This window comes from Atta colombica, unplaced genomic scaffold, assembly GCF_001594045.1.
Source record: "Atta colombica isolate Treedump-2 unplaced genomic scaffold, Acol1.0 scaffold111, whole genome shotgun sequence".
Taxonomy (NCBI): Eukaryota; Metazoa; Arthropoda; class Insecta; order Hymenoptera; family Formicidae; genus Atta; species Atta colombica.
Window position 1 is genome coordinate 2,158,218 of NW_017259197.1, and position 11,762 is coordinate 2,169,979.

General features: G+C 26.7%; 1 protein-coding gene across 2 annotated transcripts in view; it reads right to left on the reverse strand.

The window, feature by feature from the left end:
- The window catches only part of LOC108693921 (FK506-binding protein 2), a 64,693-nt gene that overhangs the window by 51,770 nt on the left and 1,161 nt on the right, over nucleotides 1-11,762 (reverse strand). The gene's annotated exons all lie outside the window — the stretch shown is intronic.

Consider the following 11,762-nt stretch of genomic DNA (forward strand, 5'->3'; position numbering starts at 1 on the left):
CATCAAAATAATTATGTAGGATTATGTTCAAGCAAAGAATGTCAAAACTCCTTGCTAGAATGTAAAACTTTCTTTTTCAGCATGCTTGAAAGTCCTATACAATTATTTTAATAATCCAATAAAATATTATTTTCATACCAATATTTAGCTACATTTTTAGCAAACTTATTCTTTTCGTGAACCATTGACATTGGTGTTTATATATTCGAGAAATGTTTCACTTTCTCTGGTACTTTAATACTTAGAATTTATGATTTTATTTTGAAAATATTGTATGAAAAATATGGCTCCAAATTCAATTCTATATTAAAAATTTTGACAAGAATAATTATATAATTTCTGGTCACGATCATAATTGAGAAACATGGTTATATCTCCCTAAAAATAATTATTTAGGAATATATATTGAGAGAAAAGATCATAATTTATAATCATTTTTTATGCTAATTGTATATTTTTTTGATATTTTTTGAACTATAAATCTAATTTATGTCACTAAATTATAACAACAATAACTGTAAAAATGGAGCTCTTAATCATAATTATTGTCCATGCAATTATTATAATTATCAAACACATTTCTCTCAATATGTGCTTCACATAAATAAATACTTACATTCTTCACAACATTCTAACTATACATTTCTTCTTCATGATATCTAATAAAATCACATAATTTAACTAGTCTCATATGCTCATATGCTCACAATAAATCTTTCTTTTGTTGAGTAAGAGATCCGACGATTGACTGGTGATATCAGTCACCGCCATATATCAATTATTAAAGGCTATTCGTTCGCTTCCGTCGAGAAGATAGCAGACACCCCTCGGCAACTGCTTCGGAAGCCATTTCGATCCGTCTCAAGTCAATTCCTGTGGGACTGAAATTGAGTCACACGTCCGAATAAAAGATTCAACAACGAATACTACAAGTCGAACCGTGGTAAATAAACGAAAGGAAAAGCGTCTTGAATGAAAAAGAATTAAGAATTCTAAATTATTTGATGTAGTAAGAAAAGAGATGCTGCACGTTCTTTGTTAGTACTTTTTCAATAAAGGAAAGTGCTGTCTTTCTATCCTAATTTAAAGCTTATTTTAAATATTTTTCGAGGAATTACAATTCTGTTGAAATCTAAAATTGTCAAAATTACGTTTTTATGACGAGAAACCAAATTTTTTCTTTTATTATTCAATTACATTTTCATTTCTTTATTTATTTAATTTAAACCATTTCAATCAATTTATAAAATTAATATTTATATTTTATTCAATCGATATATCGATATATTGATAATAAATAGGTATATGTGCATATAATAATGTGTACGATAAGAAATCTGAATTGCAGAGAAAAAATAGAAATAGGAAAGAACAGATGCTGATATTTTAATGCCGTGGTATACTTCAAACTTTGTAATTCTAAGCATTGGTTTGATGTATTAGCTATTACATCTCTATTATAACTTCCTTTTTAATGAGAGATGAAAAAAGGAAGGAAAATGCTGATATACTTCAAATCAATGTTTAGAATTTCAAATCTTGTTAGAACAACATTGTTCTAATTATAATAAATATTTTTAAGGTAAACCAATTTGACTTGGCAATACGAAAAAATAGATATAGTGAAGTAACTTGAAAAAATAAAACAGCAGAAAAATGAGATGAATGGAAGAACAGTACGCAGCGGTCACTAGATAAAATATTGTATTGCATATGTACAATACATGCACGAAGTATACATGTACTATTGCAGGTAGATACTTTGTGTTTATGGGACGAGCTCTGGAGTTTACACTCTCACTATCGAGACTCACTGCGTCGAGCATTTCCCAATATCGTCAATAACAAAAAAACACCTTAGTCACGACCGCATCGGCATCGGCGAATTGTGTATTACATATTTACAGATCCCATTTACTAGCACCGCAGAGAAAGCTGGATATCTACTTTTCACGTATTGAATTATGAATAATGATTTTTACATTTTATATATACTTTGTTTCATGAACCATCAGATTGAAGCTTACTGCTTTATGCGTTTTTAAAAAGAACAACAACATATCACAACCATATATATTAGGTGTAGTAAAAAGAAATCATTATTTTTCCATTCAATTTCATGCAAAAATAATGAATTTCTTTTTACTTTTTTACTACACCTAATATATGCATATTTTTGTACGTATGATGTACGATTATATGTATCTAAAAGATAATTATACATTTCATTTTTAATAAATCACGCATTATTTTATTTCGTTTTAATCTATTAAAATAAAATTTTTTTTTAAATACTGTACTTTATTTCTTGAGCACCGTATTTTAATTCTCAAAAATTATTTAAATAATATATATTAATGACTGAATATAAATATTACATTGATATCAGAATTATACGAGTATCATAGCTAACTGAAAAAGAGTAATTACTAATCAAATTAATAACTCAATCAAATTAATAAAATATTGAAACTCCATTGTAAAATGTAATTATTTAAAGAAATAAGTATTATCAGTCATATGCATTTTCAGCATAAATATTATCTTATTAATACGTATTAAAGCTGAGTATTATTATTTGAATATTATAACTAACTGAAAACAGTAATTAATCAATAACTAAAGTGCTGAAACTCTATGATTTAAAACGTGATACATCAATTAATGAAAAAAAATCGGAAAATAAAGATATATCAAATATGAGACAATAAAACAGATAGGTGTATCACAGATTAATATGACGTTTACGCCGTACATATTAAATATGTACAATGATAAAAATCTATTGTTATACGTAATATCATATCTGCATTTTCGACCATGAATTTTCGCTTAAAGCTATATCATGTTACTGCAACTCGGATAACAAATATCATTATAACTCTTTCAATGTCACAGGCTCGATAAAATACGTTGATAATAAAATTCAATAATTGTAGACTGCAATGGTTGATTGACATTTTAATATCCATGAAACGAAATGTGATTTTGTACATACAATGTTTATATATCTTTGTAATATTTATACGTATTTATATGTACACGACGAACAGTAATATAATTTTATTTTAGTCTATAATACGTACTAATACTTTAAAAATTCAATTAAAGAATTAATATTTAATTTTCATTTGTTTTCGAATAATTTATTAATTCATTCAACAATAATAACTTGTATAATGAAATGTTTTACATAATAAAAAAATTCATAAAATGTTTATTGCCTTTCACCTTTCCTTTCTGCTTACAATTAATTTGAAATAGCTCATCTTTTAAGTCCTTTCAGCTTTGAAAGGACTTAAAAGTCTATTTCCTTTTTAAATAAATATTAATTAGTATTTTACGTTGTTTGAAAAAAAATGTGATCACGTTCAGCACTATTCTATTTTATTTAGAGCAAATGGTTATTACTGTTCATCTAAAGAATCTAGAGAATTCATTAGAATATAAATAGAATATAAATAGAACAATGATATTTTATAGATCTAAAGCGATTTGAGAATCAATTCTTGTTAGGGAAACGCGTAGACGATGATAATGGATGACAGGCTGACGACCAGTTCTGTCCACCTTGTAAGTGACGTTAAAATACGATAACGTTATCGCACCCCGGAGGCGCTGCCCTCGCGAGTTAACTTCTAAGCAATCACCCTTGCAGGCTTCCGCTGCACACGCAAACTATTATACAGCCCTTCGAAAGCCGTTGCTCCGATGTCGGAGTAATTATAATGGTCATTTTGCAATTTCAACTTTGCTCATTTAAATAGATAATCTCTCTGTGAATTGTGGTACTCATACTGTTGTATAATTAGAATATCCTAATTATAGTGTTTACATCTATCTGACGAATGATATAATCTTCCAAACTATTTGTTAAGAAATCTATAGAAATAATTTTAATGCAATGTTAATGAGTTGCAAAAATTTATGCATGTCTACAAATAATTATTAAATATATATTTTAATTTTGTATAAATCTTTATATCATATGTATGTACATAGATACACATACACGTACACATATATGATACAAATTCTATTAATGATACAATAGAGATAGAGCAAAATTATAATGTAGCACAATATAATTTACAATTTTAGTATTTTTCGTATTTTCATATGTTTTTCAGTAAGGACCATCGAATAATGGAATAAATGTCATGGAATAAATGTCATATACTGGTTTCTAATCTTACTGGCTCTAGTGAAAGTGCATAAATGCAACTCGCGGATGCGAACATCAGCGATGCAAACGACTCCCTTGAATTTACTAGGTATACGCAAACTGCATATAAATGCAGCTTATCATGCGTATATGCAATATTAAAAGTACGCTGTATTAAGAACATGTTGGACCGTGCGCAGTTGGAATATCATAGAAGATTGCAAAATAAATTTCTGTAATAAATTAAAATAACTTCAATTTAAAAAATTAAGTAATATTATAATATTAAAAAAGGGAAAGTTAATTTTGCGAGAATATATTAAAAAACTCAAATGCATATTTTTTTATTCGCATTAAAGTAATAAAATGTTTTATAAAGCTTTTACTGCAAATACTCTACTGCCTTCCTTATTTTAAAATCTGAAAATTTAATTGAAAAAATTGAATGACATAATTTTATATGATAGAAAGAAAAATTACTTCGTGAGATTAAGAAAAAGATTAACGCAAACAATTTAATTGTTTTTATTTTTTTCTTCTCTATAAAATTCTCTATAAAATTGATATAACAATAACGTGGATTTAACTGGAAGTCACGTAAAGGCAATTTGGAGCATCCTCATTCATCAGTTACGTTGATCACGATGTTGCCTTTACGAGACTCACAAGCAGGCAAGTGCCTGTATTTCATAGCTCTATGTGTTGTATACGTCTTTATAGCGCTCCCTTATAATTAATCAATACTCGAAACTACCGATTTGTGAAACCAATAGACTCGTTTTCGCAGAAAGTTCACTCAATGATTACGAAACTTTTGTCATTACAAAAAGTATAGCTAGTTGAATGGTGCAGAGTCTATTTAGAATTATGCTCTAGTGATCGTATTGAATAATAAATTATTTGTCGAGCTGTTGTTTACAATCCTCAAATATTCGTTTTTGTTCAGGTAGACTTTTAATCAACGGCGTTAATTAAAAGTATGCTTTGTACAACCGTTTGTAGGATATAAAAAGCGAATTAATTTCTGAAAAAGATTCATTTTTTCATTGAAAACACATTTACTTTTGTCTTTTATTAAAATTTGTTATTTACACTCGTCTTAACAATTTTATTTAAGAGTTAATTAACAAATTGTTTAAGAAAATGTTATTTAATTATATTATTTAATTATATTATAAGAAAGAATTGATTAACTAACCAAGTTAATTAAACTTAAAATAATAATGCACTTAAAATAATAAAACTATATAATAATGCATTTAAAAAACAAAACTTAAAATAATAAAGCTTAAAATAATAATATACTTTAATTATTGTCAAGCAAATATCCATATTAATATTTTAAGAATTTCTAAGTTTTTTGAAAATATGTAAAAACGTATATAAAGATATATAAAAATATATTTATACAAAGTATATTTCTAGAACATACTATACCATATATGCTTCAGTATAATATGCTAAATTCACTATGTAATCTTGTTATCGTGAATTGCTTGGAGATACTGATACGATGTTAAAAGTAAAGTTATTCTTAAAACCATAAAGACTACTGATATGCTTGATAACGTTATCATATGTTTATTACATGATTAAAAACATAAAACACGCATAAACAATTTAATCTTCATTTTTTAGAGATATATAAATTTGCAACACATTTGCACAAACTTTTTAAATGCAACGTAACAAATAAATCAAGTAACAATCTTAAATTTAAATGTTTCAATCTATATCAGAATATACGTTAAAAAACGATTTTATTTAAAGTATTTATTATTTAAAGTATTATTTAGTATAATAAAGTATTATTTATTTAAAGTATAGGCGAAAGAGGACATTTAATATAATTATATAGTACAAATTACGTTCTATACATATAATACATATAAATGTACATGTTTATTTAGGTGCTTGCAACTTGCAATCTCAATAAATATACTATGCTAAAATCAGAATTAAAAGATATTAAAATTAAAAGAATCTTTATAATATTTTGATAATTTATAATAAATTACATAGAAAGTATGAATTTATAAATTAAAATGTAACAAAATATTATGTTAACGAAGATCAATTGCAATTTTTATAATTTTAATATATTTTATAATTTTATAACTTTAATATACATTTGCACCAATATTTATATTTAATATGTAATATTAGAAGCAATAATTGAAAATAATAATGTAAAAGAATTAAAGGCATACACAAATAAATTATTTATTGAAAAACTTTTTAGTGTGCAAACTATAATTTGTCTTTTTTAAAATGCTGATTAACAACAATTAATAATGAGCACGTGCAACTTCCGCATTCGTATACGTTGCAAAAATGTTTCTGCAATCCCGGAAGCCCGCATGTGCCTCTTATTCGTATTTTTTTAAAACCACAATATACAAGTAGCACGAATCGCAAATAATAATCGATATGTTTTATGTCATTTACATTATTCACGACAATAGATGTTTGAATATCTTATTTGCGATAAATACACATATTTGAAAATTTTTTGTCAACATTCTTAACGTATATACTATATTTTTTCCATGCTTTGTGCAAATAAATATTCCACTATTGTGTGCATCGAAATACATTTGAAAGAGATTCGTAATCGGATTGCTATATCGATCATATTCCTCGCAAATTACATCAATTAAACTATAAATTATTTTATATATCGTAGTCGGATATTTTCAAAAAACTAATTATTTTTCGCCCGAATAATTATATATAAAAATTCTCTGAATCTTTCACTTTTAATTTATAAAAATCTATTTTTTTAGTTTAGAGTTTCGATTTTAACGAATCTATTATGAATAAATAATCGATATTATTTTTATCTATCTACTTTTACTCTACGAAAAGACTGAAATTTTGGTTAAATTGAAGTTAATAAAAAAAAAATCAATCCTTAAAGAAATAATAGAATATTATATCATTAATAAATCCAATAATTTTTATAAAATTATAAATTACTTAATTCGTTATCATTTCAATCTTTTCTCTTATATTTTCAATTAGACAATTTAACTGTTGAGCGTGATTTGTGATATAGATATGTATTCTTTTTTTCGATATTAGATAGAAAAGTTCTTACTGATTTTTGTTGGTCACAATTCTAGGAATTTTTCTAATTGACAACTAATGTGTATTATATACCATACATTACTCGAACCATAAGATACACACATTGGGTCATTGAATTAACATATTTTAAACTTTAAATTGTGCATTTTCTTTATCTTTAATATCGCTAGCTAAAAACAAATTATTCGTATTTATTATACGAATTCAAATTTGGTTCTAACGCATCAGAGATCTGTCAAAAAATTTGTGTGGCATTTGGGGAAGATGCGATAAAGGAAAGAACTGTTCAAAATTGGTTCCAAACGTTTGCTTCAAGCGATGGGAGCCTTAAGAATGGCCATTCCGATCTGGAAGATCATTTTCCATGAATGGTGAAGATTTGAAGATTGTAATCGAGAATTCAAAATTGATCTGCAGAAAACTTGCTAGTACATTTAATATTAATGAAGAAACCATAGAATATGCTTCTTTAATTTTTTACATGGAAAACGACAAAAATTTTTCTGGATACCCTCCCTTTTTTTGGGATATTAGCAGTGTCTGCATAGAAAATTTTTTCAAAGCATATGATGCACGTATCGTGAAAAAAAAAGAATTCGATACGAGACGAAGTAGACTAAATTTGTGTGAAAATGTCGCAAAGTGCATTAAAGTCTCGTCGGAATATTTCCAGTGCAAACTCACTCAGTGCAAGGACTTGTGTCCGTGGAGATGGACCGATGGAAAACTCCGACGCCGCTGAATCCGCCTCGAGCGCAAACTAGACTCGTGCCAAATGGAGTCAACGTTTTCGCTAACATGCTTCGCTTTCTCGCTCTACGGAGATGGCACGAATGGAAGAGGATAATGGAAGTTGAGCGGAATGCGAAGCGATAAACAGGTGATTGCGATGCTCTTCGACAAGAAACAGTCGAATTGATGTGGAGCGTTAGTAAATGGAGGTAATTCTCGATAGACTAACGCGCCATTAATGTGATACCAAAAACATGACTCTGCGATACTTGTCCGTTGTTGCTAAAGAATTTCAAAATTAAATAAAAATATTACATTGTTTAATGCATTAAAATATATAATATTACATATGTAAATGATTTATAATTTTATAAAAAGGCGTAATATAAAAGAGGATAATCAATTTTTTTCACTTTTTGATAACCTTTACAAAAAATATAGTATATCTTTGAATATATGTATGAAGTTCCACTTATAATTATAAAAATTTTTAATAAATCAATATAAGCTCGATTAAAAAACGTTCCTAATTAATTTCTTGAAACAATATTAATATTTAGTTTTTAGTTATGTCAGTAAGAATGTAAAGCTAAATAACTAAAGTATCTACGTCACATTTTAATATAATGAATTGCTATTTAAAAAATGATTTTATAATGTATTTTGTCATGTTTATCAATAAAATGTTCATAGATTCATATCTTTTGATCATACACATATTAGTTAATAGACTCAATTCGTTAATAGACTCAAGCTTCTATATTAAAATCTATTATGGATTGAAAATAAATCGATCTAGCTAATAATTTATGATTTTGCCGAGAAAAATATACGCAATAGAATTAAATAATAGTAATATAATACGTAACAGAATTACTCGTCTTTGATAATATAAAATAATTTTAATATTCCAGATATTAAATATTACGAATAATATTACGAAGAATGAAATTAACTTTTAAAAAATAAGATAAAAGAATAGTTTTTAAGTTTATTTTACGCTATTCTCTCTTTCATATGATGTATTTAACAGTAAGTTTTCCAGGTGCAAGTTGTCCGACATACGATTAACGGTATTCATAACGGACTACGAAATAATTTGGTCACTGAAAAGAGGTCAGCTCAACCTGTTCATTAACATTTATTTGTCACGTTAGAATATTCATCAAATCATTCGTTTGCGAACGTAATTATAATTATATATATAAATGAACTGTCTTATACGAAAATGGTGAATTTCATTGTGGGCTATTTTCATTGATACAACACGTAAGGATAGATTGGAATTCATTTATCTGAGAAAAGGATATGGATACTCGATCGAGAGAAGTTTTCCAGTCTCGCGCGCTGTTGAATTGATTGAGTTGCGAACTCGATAGTTTCATTAATGAGGACTTTGCGCGAGATCGGTAACGAATTCCGTCAGCGTATAGATAGATCGATATTACGTTACGTTTATCATTTATTTGGAATTAAACGATATTATGCCATATTAAACATTATGAATTGGAATGTGATTAATAATTATAATAACATATACATACATCTATTCCTATTGTATTTTCCTTCGCGTGAAATGATATAACGATATTATTCGGAAATGTTATAACGATATTATTTGGAAATGTTAACTACGCCGAAATATTAATTGCTTATATATTCAAAAATTTTGACAAAAAATTTGACAAAGTATTATAATATAATAATATTACAATATTACAAAGTATTATAATAATATTCTAAAACAAAAAAAAATGTTTACACAAGTTTATAGGAAGATTACAATATGCCGCAAATCACATTTAACAAAACTTCAATCCGTGTATTATTCATTATTTTTATACATCGTTGCGCATTAATATCGTTTTAGACGTTAAAGTATTAAGTGCTGCTCATGCTACTAAGAGCAGCGAAAAAAGAGAAGAAGAACAAAGTTTTATTCTGTTTTTTAGGTAAGAAAGTCAATTAATAAAACAAAAGACATCGCAATAACGAACATGTTGGAAAAATACAGTTAATTGATTTAATTGAGGTCGTATGTTCGTGAGTCTCTAACGATATATCGATCACATTATCTTTTCTTCAAATTATATTAAAAATAAATCGAGAAATAAAGTTAATCTTTTATTAGTTTTAACATTATTTTGTCAAACGTTATCATTATTCCAATTATTTTTAGAAACTGTCCTATCAATTGTCACGATGATACCATTACATCAATTCAACTTCAACCTTTGATATTTTAAGAGATAAATTATGCTACACAACTAATCAATAAATATTTGTTCACAAACATCTTTCTAATCGAAGATTCTTTAATCAATTATAAGGAATGTTACGTCTATAATAAACATTATACAAAAGGTGACGTAAGATAAGATAAACTCTTTTATCCGTTTAGCTGCACACAATATGAAATGTATCGATATGTTAAAATAACTATTTTTATTATAAGCTGAATATTTCGCTAAACTTAAATATTCATTTAAAAAACATATCTGCATAAAAATCGTTCATTGCACGCAACACATACAGGAAGATAAATTTAATTATATAAAAGAAAATAAAAGCTTACTACATACTTTGATTGCATTTTTTATCTAGATCAAATTTTTATTACTCCCTGAATCGAAAACGACTTGATCGATCGATAGTTTAGAATAGACTATCACATCGAGATATACAAGCAGTTAATCGTGCAGAGGAGATCGCGAGACGCATATCGTATCAAATGCAGCTTTCGTGCCAAATCCGATTTGGAATACAATCGACGTGGCTAAAGAAAGTTCAAGAGGTAGGTTATCGGCGAGAGTAATCGCACCAGATATTGACAAATCACTTTTAAACCAAATTATCTTGTCAGGTTTTACGTGTCCGTTAAATTTTTTAAATAGAAAAAAGAGATATTTCTTTTATATAAAAGAAAAAAAAATTTTTATTAAATGCATATCTTTTTTTAAAAAAAAAAAAGATTCATTCGTTCCTCACAAAAATCGTGCGAAACGTATTTTATGAAATCGTTCATTATTTCATCCTAATACATTTTATACATTATATGACAGTTTATAACACAGTTTATACATTATATGACAATTGATCATGTTTGAAATAAAGCACAATGTATTTTCAATTATCCACATTTTGATCCATCTATATTCTGCGCGAGTATTATTTCAGCACTATTATATATTGACTATACATTACTGTGTGAAAGCAAAGATTTCAAAGTAGCCGAGAGAACAGAGTTTTATGTTCTTTTCATTATGTTAAAAAGTTACTTTCGAACGACGAGAGTTCCACTTGGAACGGTATACTCGTCATCTTCATATCCTCCAATGACATACGTCCACGTTGGAAATTCAACCAGAGTCACACTGTCTCACTTTATCTCGTTTCCCTTCTCTTTGCACAACTGTTGACGTCATCAGCGAACATGCTATTTTGTACAATGCTTTCGTCCTAATTTTGAATATTTTTATGTTTTTTTAAACTTATTCTGCATATATATTTTTCTATTCGCGCTAGTAGAATTAAAGTAAAAATATTTTTAATTAAATAAAAAATATTTTTAAATCTAAAGGAATTACTTACGTTATCAACTTAAATAAGTACACAATTTTCTATTTATTAAATATTTTATATAGAAAACCAATAATACTTATTATCAAATAGATTCTTATTATTGTAACTAAAATATTTTGAAATAAAATATATTTACTTATAATATTTTTTAAAAATTTTATAATTATTTAAAATAAAACGATTATTATTAAAT